The sequence below is a fragment of the Canis lupus genome, chromosome 20 (genome assembly GCF_048164855.1).
Source record: "Canis lupus baileyi chromosome 20, mCanLup2.hap1, whole genome shotgun sequence".
NCBI classification, from domain to species: domain Eukaryota; kingdom Metazoa; phylum Chordata; class Mammalia; order Carnivora; family Canidae; genus Canis; species Canis lupus.
In genome coordinates this window covers 28,051,027-28,060,355 of record NC_132857.1, presented here as the reverse complement: position 1 = coordinate 28,060,355, position 9,329 = coordinate 28,051,027, and the positions used below count along the sequence as shown (strand labels likewise).

At 45.1% G+C, this 9,329-nt stretch overlaps 1 protein-coding gene across 8 annotated transcripts in view; it reads right to left on the bottom strand.

Annotated features, from left to right (window-relative positions):
• The window catches only part of WDR33 (WD repeat domain 33), a 123,854-nt gene that overhangs the window by 113,689 nt on the left and 836 nt on the right, over positions 1-9,329 (bottom strand). For 3 of the 8 annotated variants that reach the window (XM_072788705.1, XM_072788707.1, XM_072788711.1), the window contains exon 1: positions 129-302. The gene's annotated coding sequence lies outside the window, so the exon portion shown is untranslated. Of the gene's footprint in view, positions 1-128; positions 304-1,180; positions 1,347-9,329 lie in introns of those variants that run through there. The other 5 variants (XM_072788709.1, XM_072788708.1, XR_012013045.1 and 2 more) reach the window with 4 other exon arrangements.

Here is a 9,329-nt window from a genome sequence, read left to right as displayed (position 1 = left end):
CCGGCTCACCCAACCTGTCCCCAGGCGCCCCTCCAGGCCCCCAAAGCACGCAACGGCCGAGCTTGAAAATGGCGGAAAGTGCCTCCGCCTGCTGCGGGCTGGGGGTGCCGTGCCGCAGCTGCACTCACCCTCCGGCGCTGAGCAGAGCTCCTAATGAACGGTGAACGAAGGGTTCGTCTTCACTGTCGGGAACGTCTCTCCCGCCCGGCCTCTTCCCTCCGCCCCTCTCAATCCCTCTCCTCCAAAGCAGCAGCCGCCATCTTCCCCTACGAGCCACCGAGCGCACGCCCTAGCGTCATCGCGCACCGTCGAACGTCATACGTCATGCGCGCCTGGGGCGCCTAGCTCCGTCGGCCTCCATCTGCGCAGGTGCATAGGTAAGGGGCGGGGCCGAGCCAGGTCCCCACGCGGCTTCGCTGAGTGCTCCCTTTGTTCCCGCGGAGAGGAAGTCCGCGCTGCCTCCGGAGGAGGGCTGAGGCCTTCTGACTTTCTTTACACCGTGAGCTAAACTTCATGCTCTGAAAGACACCTGGATTTTCAAAATTTGAATAAGAAACTTGTTGGCGGGCGGTGTGGCAGTGACCGTGTATGGCCCAGCCCACCGAGAGTGAAATTGTGGGCAAGGCACCTGGCCTTGCCGAGTCTAAGCGTGGATGAAATTGGGGCTCCTACGGCGTTTTGAACATTTTAAAGATTTTATTTATTTATTTGAGAGAGAGTGGGAGAGGGATCACAGAGAGGGAGGAGCGGACTGAGCAGGGAGCTGCTTGGACCCCAGCACCTGGAGAGCATGAGCTGAGCTGAAGGCAGACGCTTAACTGACTCCAGACGCCCCTATTTTAAGCATTTTTTGAAAGATTTTACTCATTTGTTCATGAGAGGCAGAGGGAGAGAAGCAGGCTCTCCTCTGAGAAGGAGCCCATGCGGGGCTCAATCCCGGAGGCCCTGAACTAAAGGCAGGTGCTAAAGGGACTGAGCCACCCAGGTACCTATTTTGAGCATTTAAATGAATGCACTTAGTTTAGTCAAGCAGGAAGTTGGAGTTTACATTACCTGAAGCAAATCGTGCCTGTAGGTTATCTCCTTTCCTCAGAGGCTGACCAAGTTATAAAAACTGAGTCATATGCGACAACCACTTTGGAAAACTAACCGTGTCTGTTCAAGTTAAGTTTATACTCACCTGCTACCCAGCAGTTACAGTGCAATTGGAGTGCGTGCATTCATCTACCTGTGGCTTATACAAAAGTCTTCATAGCAGCTGTGATCAGAGTAATCAATCACTGGTAATCCAAATGTCCATCAGTAGTTTTGCCAGTAAGTGGGTTGTATTGCGGTCCTACAGTGAACTACACAGCCACATGAAATAATTACTGATAGACACAACTATCACAGGCAGTTACATAGGGCACAAAAGAGGACACTGGACGATCCCTTGGTTTTTTTTGTTTTTGTTTTTTTTTTAAGATGTTATTTATTCATGAGACACAGAGAAGCAGACACACAGAGAGAGAAGCAGGCTTCATGCAGGGAGCCCGATGCGGGACTCAATCCTGGGTCTCAGGATCACGCCCTGGGCGGAAGGCAGACGCCCAACCACTGAGCCACCCAGGCGTCCCTCCATTTTTTATAAGGTTCAGAAATGTATGACTTCCAAACAAGTTGTCTTCTAAGTTTTGGGAAATAATACAGCAATATGAATCAAGGATTTTAAAGTATTGGGGAGCCTGACCATCTCTATTGGTAGAACATGCAACTCTTGATCTCTGGGTCATGAGTTTGAGCCCCACTGTGGGCAGAGAGATGACTTAAGAAAGTTTCAGGGACACCTGGGTGGCTCAGCGGTTGAGCATCTGCCTTCGGCTCAGGGCGTGACCTGGGGTCCCAGGATCGAGTCCCACATCAGGCTCCCTGCATGGAGCCTGTTTCTGTCTCTGCCTCTCTCTCTGTCTCTCGTGAAATAAAAATAAAAGATTTGCTTTTAAAAAATAAAAAAGTTTCGGGATCCCTGGGTGGCGCAGCGGTTTAGCGCCTGCCTTTGGCTCGGGGCGCGATCCTGGAGACCCGGGATCGAATCCCACGTCGGGCTCCCGGTGCATGGAGCCTGCTTCTCCCTCCGCCTGTGTCTCTGCCTCTCTCTCTCTCTCTGTGTGACTATCATAAATAAATAAAAATTAAAAAAAATAATAAAAATAAAAAAATAAAAAAGTTTCAAATAAATAATAAAAAAAGTTTCAGCCTGGGTGGCTCACAGTTTAGCGCCTCCTTCGGCCCAGGACGTGATCCTGGAGACCTCGGATCGAGTCCCACGTCAGGCTCCCTGCATGGAACCTGCTTCTCCCTCTGCCTGTGCCTCTGCCTCTGTGTGTGTGTGTGTGTGTGTGTGTGTCTTTCATGATTAAATAAATAAAATCTTTCAAAAAAAAAGAAAGTTTCAAAATTAAAGACTTTTATAGGCAGATGGGAGTGGGAAGACGGAAGTTATACTAGACACAAGCTAGATTAGGGCGTCATGCCCCAGGCCAAAGGCAGACGCTCAACTGCTGAGCCACCCAGGCATCCCTAAATAAATCATTAAAAAAAAAAAAAAGTAGATTGGGGTTTTGTTTGTTTGTTTGTTTTGTTTTTGTTTTTTTTAAAAAGGTACATTGTTATAGTAAGATCACTTTGCTTTAGAGGATGGCAGGAGTCTATCAGGCCAATTACTTAACTAGTGCTGATTAGGTGATTCCTGATTAACTGGTTAAGATCCCATTTCTGGGAGAGCCAAAATTATGTTGTCTTGTTTTTGTGATGTGGGGCTAAACATAAATGACTCCAATTATGGTGGTCTTGTTCTTAACACTAGGATATGTGAGAGTGTATATACCCCTAAAAGAATATGGTAGAGTGGGAATGGGAGGAGCAGGGATGGGTGGTATGGAGGAACTCATAACTCAGTCACCAAACCACTATTTAAGCAATAAATAGTACTGCCCTGCATATTCTCTAACTTCCAGGTACAGAATAAACCAGTCCTCAAAGAGTCCCTTGCAGTACAACAATTTGAGTTCCATGTGGTTAAGTGTAGGATAGGATGACAGGAACCCTGAAGGAAAGGCAGGATTCTCACCAGCTGAAGTGGGAGAATGGAGACAGGAAAGTGACCCTCAGTAGTCTACCCTTAAGTAGGGTTCTAAAAGAAAAGTGACAAGCAAGTGGTCCATTCTAGATATTATAACTACAAGTGATAGGGAAGGCATTCAAGCATAATAAAGTGTCCTGATCCTTGAAAATTCTTAAGATGTGCTGCATTAAAATATCAATCTAGTAATAACTAAAAGCTATTCATATTCATACCACTAATCATGCAAGTCCTGCTGGGAAAATTATTTTTTTTAATTGACTAGGAGATAGACTACAAGTATGCAAACAGTTATATTCTATAGAATTCTATACAAGTGATCTACTGTCTCCAAAAAAGTTATTTTTTTAATAAATTGTATTTATTCATGAGAGACACAGAGAGAGAGGCAGAGAGAGAAACAGGCTCCACACAGGGAGCCCGACATGGGACTCGATCCCAGGTCTCCAGATCAGGCCCTGGGATGAAGGCGGTGCTAAACCGCTGAGCCACCAGGGCTGCCCTCCAAAAAAGTTATTAAAGAATAGAGGCATTGAGGCACTTTGCTGGCTCTGTTGGTAGAAAACACTTCTTTATCTTGGGGTTGTGAATTGGAGCCCAACAGTGGGCATACTTTAAAAAAAAAGGGCGGGGGGGCAGCCCCGTTGGCTCAGGGATTTAACGCTGCCTTCAGTCCAGGGCGGGATCCTGGGGACCCAGGATCCAGTCCCATGTCGGGCTCCCTGCATGGAGCCTGCTTCTCCCTCTGCCTGTGTCTCTGCCTCTCTCTCTCGCTCTCCCTGAATGAATAAATAAATAAATCTTTAAAAAAAAAAAAAAAGAATAGATCTCTGAGGCATTAACAGTACAATGAAAATTCATGTTAATGAGCTTCAATTAGTAAGGTATTATATTTTATTTTTAAAGTTTTATTTATTCTCATGAGAGACAGAGAAAGAGAGAGAGGCAGAGACACAGGCAGAGGGAGAAGCAGGCTCCATGCAGGGAGCCCGACGCGGGACTGGATCCCAGGTCTCCAGGATCAATGCCCTGGGCCCAAGGCAGATGCTCAACCACTGAGCCACCAGGGGATCCCCTAGTAAGGAATTTTAAGCAGAATTAGTGCAGGTGGAAATTAGTAAAATGTAACAGCATTATTTATATAGACTTTTCAGCTCTAAATTCCATATCTCTAGTAATAAGAATGTATCTTTACCTCCTGGTATAGAGAGGATACCTTTCACATGGGAGATTTATTTCCTATTTTCTGGAGACAAAGGGGCATCAGAGTTCTTTTTGGATTGGCCATTTAAGTAATTTTATTTATTTTTTTAAATACTTTATTTATTTATTTATTCATGATAGACAGAGAGAGAGAGAGGCAGAGACACAGGCAGAGGGAGAAACAGGCCCCATGTAGGGAGCCCGATGTGGGACTCGATCCCAGGATTCAGGATCATGCCCTGGGATGAAGGCAGGCACTTAAACCGCTGAGCCACCCAGGCTGCCCAAGTAACTTTTATTTTAAATGGTCAGTGCATGGAACACCTGGGTGGCTCAGTCAGTTAAGTGTCTGTCTTCAGCTCAGGTCATGATTTCAGGATCTGGATGGAGCCCCACGCTGGGCTCCCTGCTCAGTGGGGAAGCTGCTTATCCCTCTCCTTCTGCCTGCAGTCCCCCTGCTTGTACTCTCTCTTTCTGTCAAACAAATTAATAAAATATTTTTAAAAATTACAAAATAAAATCAGTATGCCAGGGCATGTGGCTGGTTCAGTCCATTAAGCATCTAATTGTTGGGCAGACCGGGTGGCTCAGCGGTTTAACAATGCCTTCAGCCCAGGGTGTGATCCTGGAGACCAAGGATCGAGTCCCACATTGGGCTCCTTGCATGGAGCCTGCTTCTCCCTCTGTGTCTCTGCCTCTTTCTGTGTGTCTCTCATGAATAAATAAAATCTTTTTTTTAAAAAAAGCATCTGACTCTTAATTTCTGCTGTAGTCTTAATCTCAGGGTAGTGAGGTCAAGCCCTACTTTGGGCTCCATCCTGGGCATGGAGCCTACTTAAAAAAATAAGTAGGGGCATCTGTGTGGCCCAATTAAGCCTCCGACTCTTTTTTTTTTTTTTAAGATTTTTATTTATTTATTCATGAGAGACACAGAAAGAGAGAGACAGAGGGAGAAGCAAGCTCCATCTCAGAACTCCAGGATCATGCCGAGCCAAAGGCAGAAGCTGAACCGCTGAGCCACCCAGGCGTCCCTGCTTTTTTTTTTTTTTTTTTAATGGCTGAATATCCTTAAGGGGGAAAGGGAGGAAAGAGGGAAATAGATAATACAAGTTGGCTAGGTGATAAATGAGTGAGAGTTCCTTATGTCATTCTATTATTGTGTGTATTTGAGATTAGTTTTATTCCATTTTTTTTAAAGATTTTATTTATTTATTCATGAGAGACAGAGAGAGGCAGAGACATAGGCAGAGAGAGAAGCAGGCTCCATGCAGGGATCCTGATGTGGGACTCGATCCCAGGACTCCCGGATCACGCCCTGGGCCAAAGGCAGGCGCTAAACCACCGAGCCACCCAGGGATGCCCTCGCCTGACATTTTCTTTAAAAAAAAAAAAAAAAAGGTTGGGATCCCTGGGTGGCGCAGCGGTTTAGCACCTGCCTTTGGCCCAGGGCGCAATCCTGGAGACCCGGGATCGAATCCCACATCAGGATCCCTGCATGGAGCCTGCTTCTCTCTCTGCCTATGTCTCTGCCTCTCTCTCTCTCTCTGTGACTATCATAAATAAATAAAAATTTAAAAAAACAAATGGTTGAGGGGCACTTGGGTGGCTCAGTCAGCTAAATGTGTGCCTTCAGTTCAGGTCATGATCCCAGAGTCCACTCCCAGCCTGGAAAGGAATCTGCTTCTCCCTCTCCCTCTGCCTCTCCCCCAGCTTGTACTCTCTCTTGTCACTCTCTCTCAAATAAATTAAAATCTTTAATTAATTAATTAATTAACAAATTAATAAAAGGCTGAGGGGCATCTGGGTGGCTCAGTCAGTTATGTGTCTACCTTCAGCTCAGGTCTTGTTCCCTGGGTCCTGGGATCGAGTCCTACATCAGGCTCCCTGCCTGGCAGGGAGTCTGCTTCTCCATCTCCCTCTGATCCTCCCTCTTGCTCATGCTCTTGTGCTCTCGTGCTCTCTCTCTCTCAACTGAATAAAAAAAATAATAAAATTAAAAATAAAAAAAATTTTTAAACTCTTTAAAGAATAAAAAAAGTAGAAGTTTGAATAATTATCTCATGAATGGGGGAGCTTTAAGTAGTCTCTCCACTCAACTAAAGTCTCTAAATTAAATACCAAAAGTAATGTATATAGTTTCTTTAAATATACAGTTCTGAAGTTTTGAGAAAACAAAAATCCACGTTAGAATACCACATACACAACTACAGATTTGGCCTACAAAGCATGCCAGGGGAAAAGAACACTGGACCTCATGTCAATAGGCCTGAATCAGAGTATTGATTCTACCACCCGGTGAATTGATGTTGGTCTCTATTGCTTCCACTGCAATGTGTTTTTTTTTTGTTTTTTGGTTTTTTTTTAGATTTTATTTCTTTATTCATGAGAGACACACACACACAGAGAGAGAGAGAGAAAGAGGCAGAGACACAGGCAGAGGGAGAAGCAGGCTCCATGGAGGGAGCCCGATGTGGGAATCGATCCTGGAACTCCAGGATCAAGCCCTGGGCCAAAGGCAGGCACTAAGCCGCCGAGCCTCCCAGGGATCCCTCCACTGCAATGTGTTAAAGAAAAAAAAAAAAAAAAAAAAAAAGGAGGGGCACCTGGGTGGCTTAGTTAAGTGTCTGACTCTTGATTTTGGCTCAAGACATGATCTCAAGGTTGTAGAATCAAGCCCCACATCAAGCTCCTCTCTCAGTATGGGGTCTGGTTGTCCCTCTCCCTCTGCTCCTCCCCCTGCTCTCTCTAATAAATAAAATAGAAAGAAAAAAGAAAAGAAAAGAAAAGAAAAAAAGAAAAGAAAAGGAGAGACAACATGCCAAAAATGGAGTTGCTTGTGCTAAGCTCCGCATCAGCAAACCAAGATGTAGTATCTAAACTAATTGTAATTTCAGCCTTTCCCAGGAACTTTAACCAGTCAATTGGAGTTACCTGATCAGCTCTGGTGAGGTCATCTACATGATAGACACCTACTCTTCCTACAAAGGAAAGTGACCTTGCCTGAAACAACCCACTCTTTGCTAGAAACTTACTTTTTTCTATCCTCTTCTGCTCATAAAAGCCTCCCATTTTGTTCAGCTCTCCAGAGCTCCATTCTGTTTGCTAGATGGGATGCTGCCTGATTCATCAATCATGAGTAAAGCCAATTAGGTCTTTTTTTTTTTTAAGATTTTATTTATTTATTCATGAGAGACACAGAGAGAGGGAGAAAGAGGCAGAGGGAGCAGGCTCCATGCAGGGAGCCTAATGTGGGACCTGATCGCAGAACTCTAGGATCATGCCCTGGGCGGAAGGCAGATGCTCAACCACTGAGCCATTAGGCATCCCCAATTTGGTCTTTAAATTTAAGAAGTTGAGGGGATCTGTGCGTGGCTCAGCGGTCCCCATCTTCCCATAAATTGTCTTCTCTCCCTTAGAAGTTGAAGACCTACCTCTACCCTCTTCTCCTTAGTTCAGGATGGCATATAAGTCTAAGCTGCCTGACTGTGGGTCTAATTTTTTCTTTTTTTTTTAAGATTTATTTATTTATTTATTTATTTATTTATTTATTAATGATAGACATAGAAAGAGAGCAGAGACACAGGAGGAGGGAGAAGCAGGCTCCATGCTGGGAGCCCGACGTGGGACTTGATCCCGGGACTCCAAGATGGCACCCTGGGCCAAAGGCAGGCACTAAGGAGGAAGAAGCAGGCTCCATGCCGGGAACCTGACGTGGGACTTGATCCCAGGACTCCAGGATCGCGCCCTGGGCCAAAGGGAGGCACTAAACCACTGAGCCACCCAGGGATCCCCTAATTTTTTTTTTTTTTTTATGGCTCTATGCCTGGGGCATCTGGGTGGCTCAGTGGTTGAGCGTCTGCCTTTGGCTCAGGTTGTGATCCTGGGGTTCTGGGATTGAGTCCTGCATCAGGCTCCCCCACAGGGAGCCTGCTTCTCCCTCTGCCTGTGTCTCTGTTTCTGTGTGTGTCTCATGAATAAATAAAATTAAAAAAAAAAAAAAACTTTAAATGGCCCTATGCCCAATGTAGGGTTTGAACTCAGGACCCTAAGATCAAGATTGCATACTTTACTTACTGAGCCAGCTAGTGCCCTGCCCTGTGTGGATCTCAGATTCTTATGGGGCTCCTTTACATATGTAATTAAATTCATTTTTCTCTTGTTAATCTGTCTTCTGTTAATTTAATTAAGAGGCCAGCCAAAAGGGTAAAGGAAAATTTTTTCTTCCCCTACAGGTATCATTTTAGTCCAGATATAGGTAGACTGTTCCTGCAGTCTAGTTAAAAATAGCTTTACATTTCTAAGGGTTTAAAAAAAAAAAAGAAAGACTAACAATATGTGACAGAGAACATATGTAATCCGCAAAGCCTGAAATACTCTCTGACCCTTTTTTTCTCTGACCCTTTATAGAAGTTTGTTGACCCTTGCTCTAGTCCAAGCCATGTTTGTGTGAACCTTTGCACAATCTCCTATCTCCCCACTTCCCTTTTTCCATGTTTCCCCTCCCACCTAATTCTAGTTCTCTACACTGCTGCCAGAATGACCTGTTTGAAACAAAAATCAGATCTTCTTTCTTTCTTACTTAAAACGTCCCAGTAGCTTTCCAACGTGCAGAGTATAAAATCCAAACCCCTGGCTCTGTAATCCAGGTCTGCTTACATCTGCAATCTCAGCTCCTAAATTTTTCCCTGATTTACAAAGTTCCAGCCATTTCAGCTTGTTTTCTCTGTACCCACACCCCCACCCCCATCCATGCCTTTGTGTTTAGCATTCTCTCCTAATCTGGAATTCTCCCCAGCCCCCTCCCAGATTTTCCTATCCTTGGCAGCTCAAATAGCATCTTCTGAAAAAGGCCATCCCCAAGCATTGCATCTAGTACAGCACTTGCTCCCAGGCTAATCTACGTAGCTGGTTTTTTCTGGTCTCTCCCCACTAGAACGCAGGCTCCAGGAGAACTGAAACCTTCTTATCTTGCTCTCTTTCTTTAATCCCAACTTCATATGGTGGG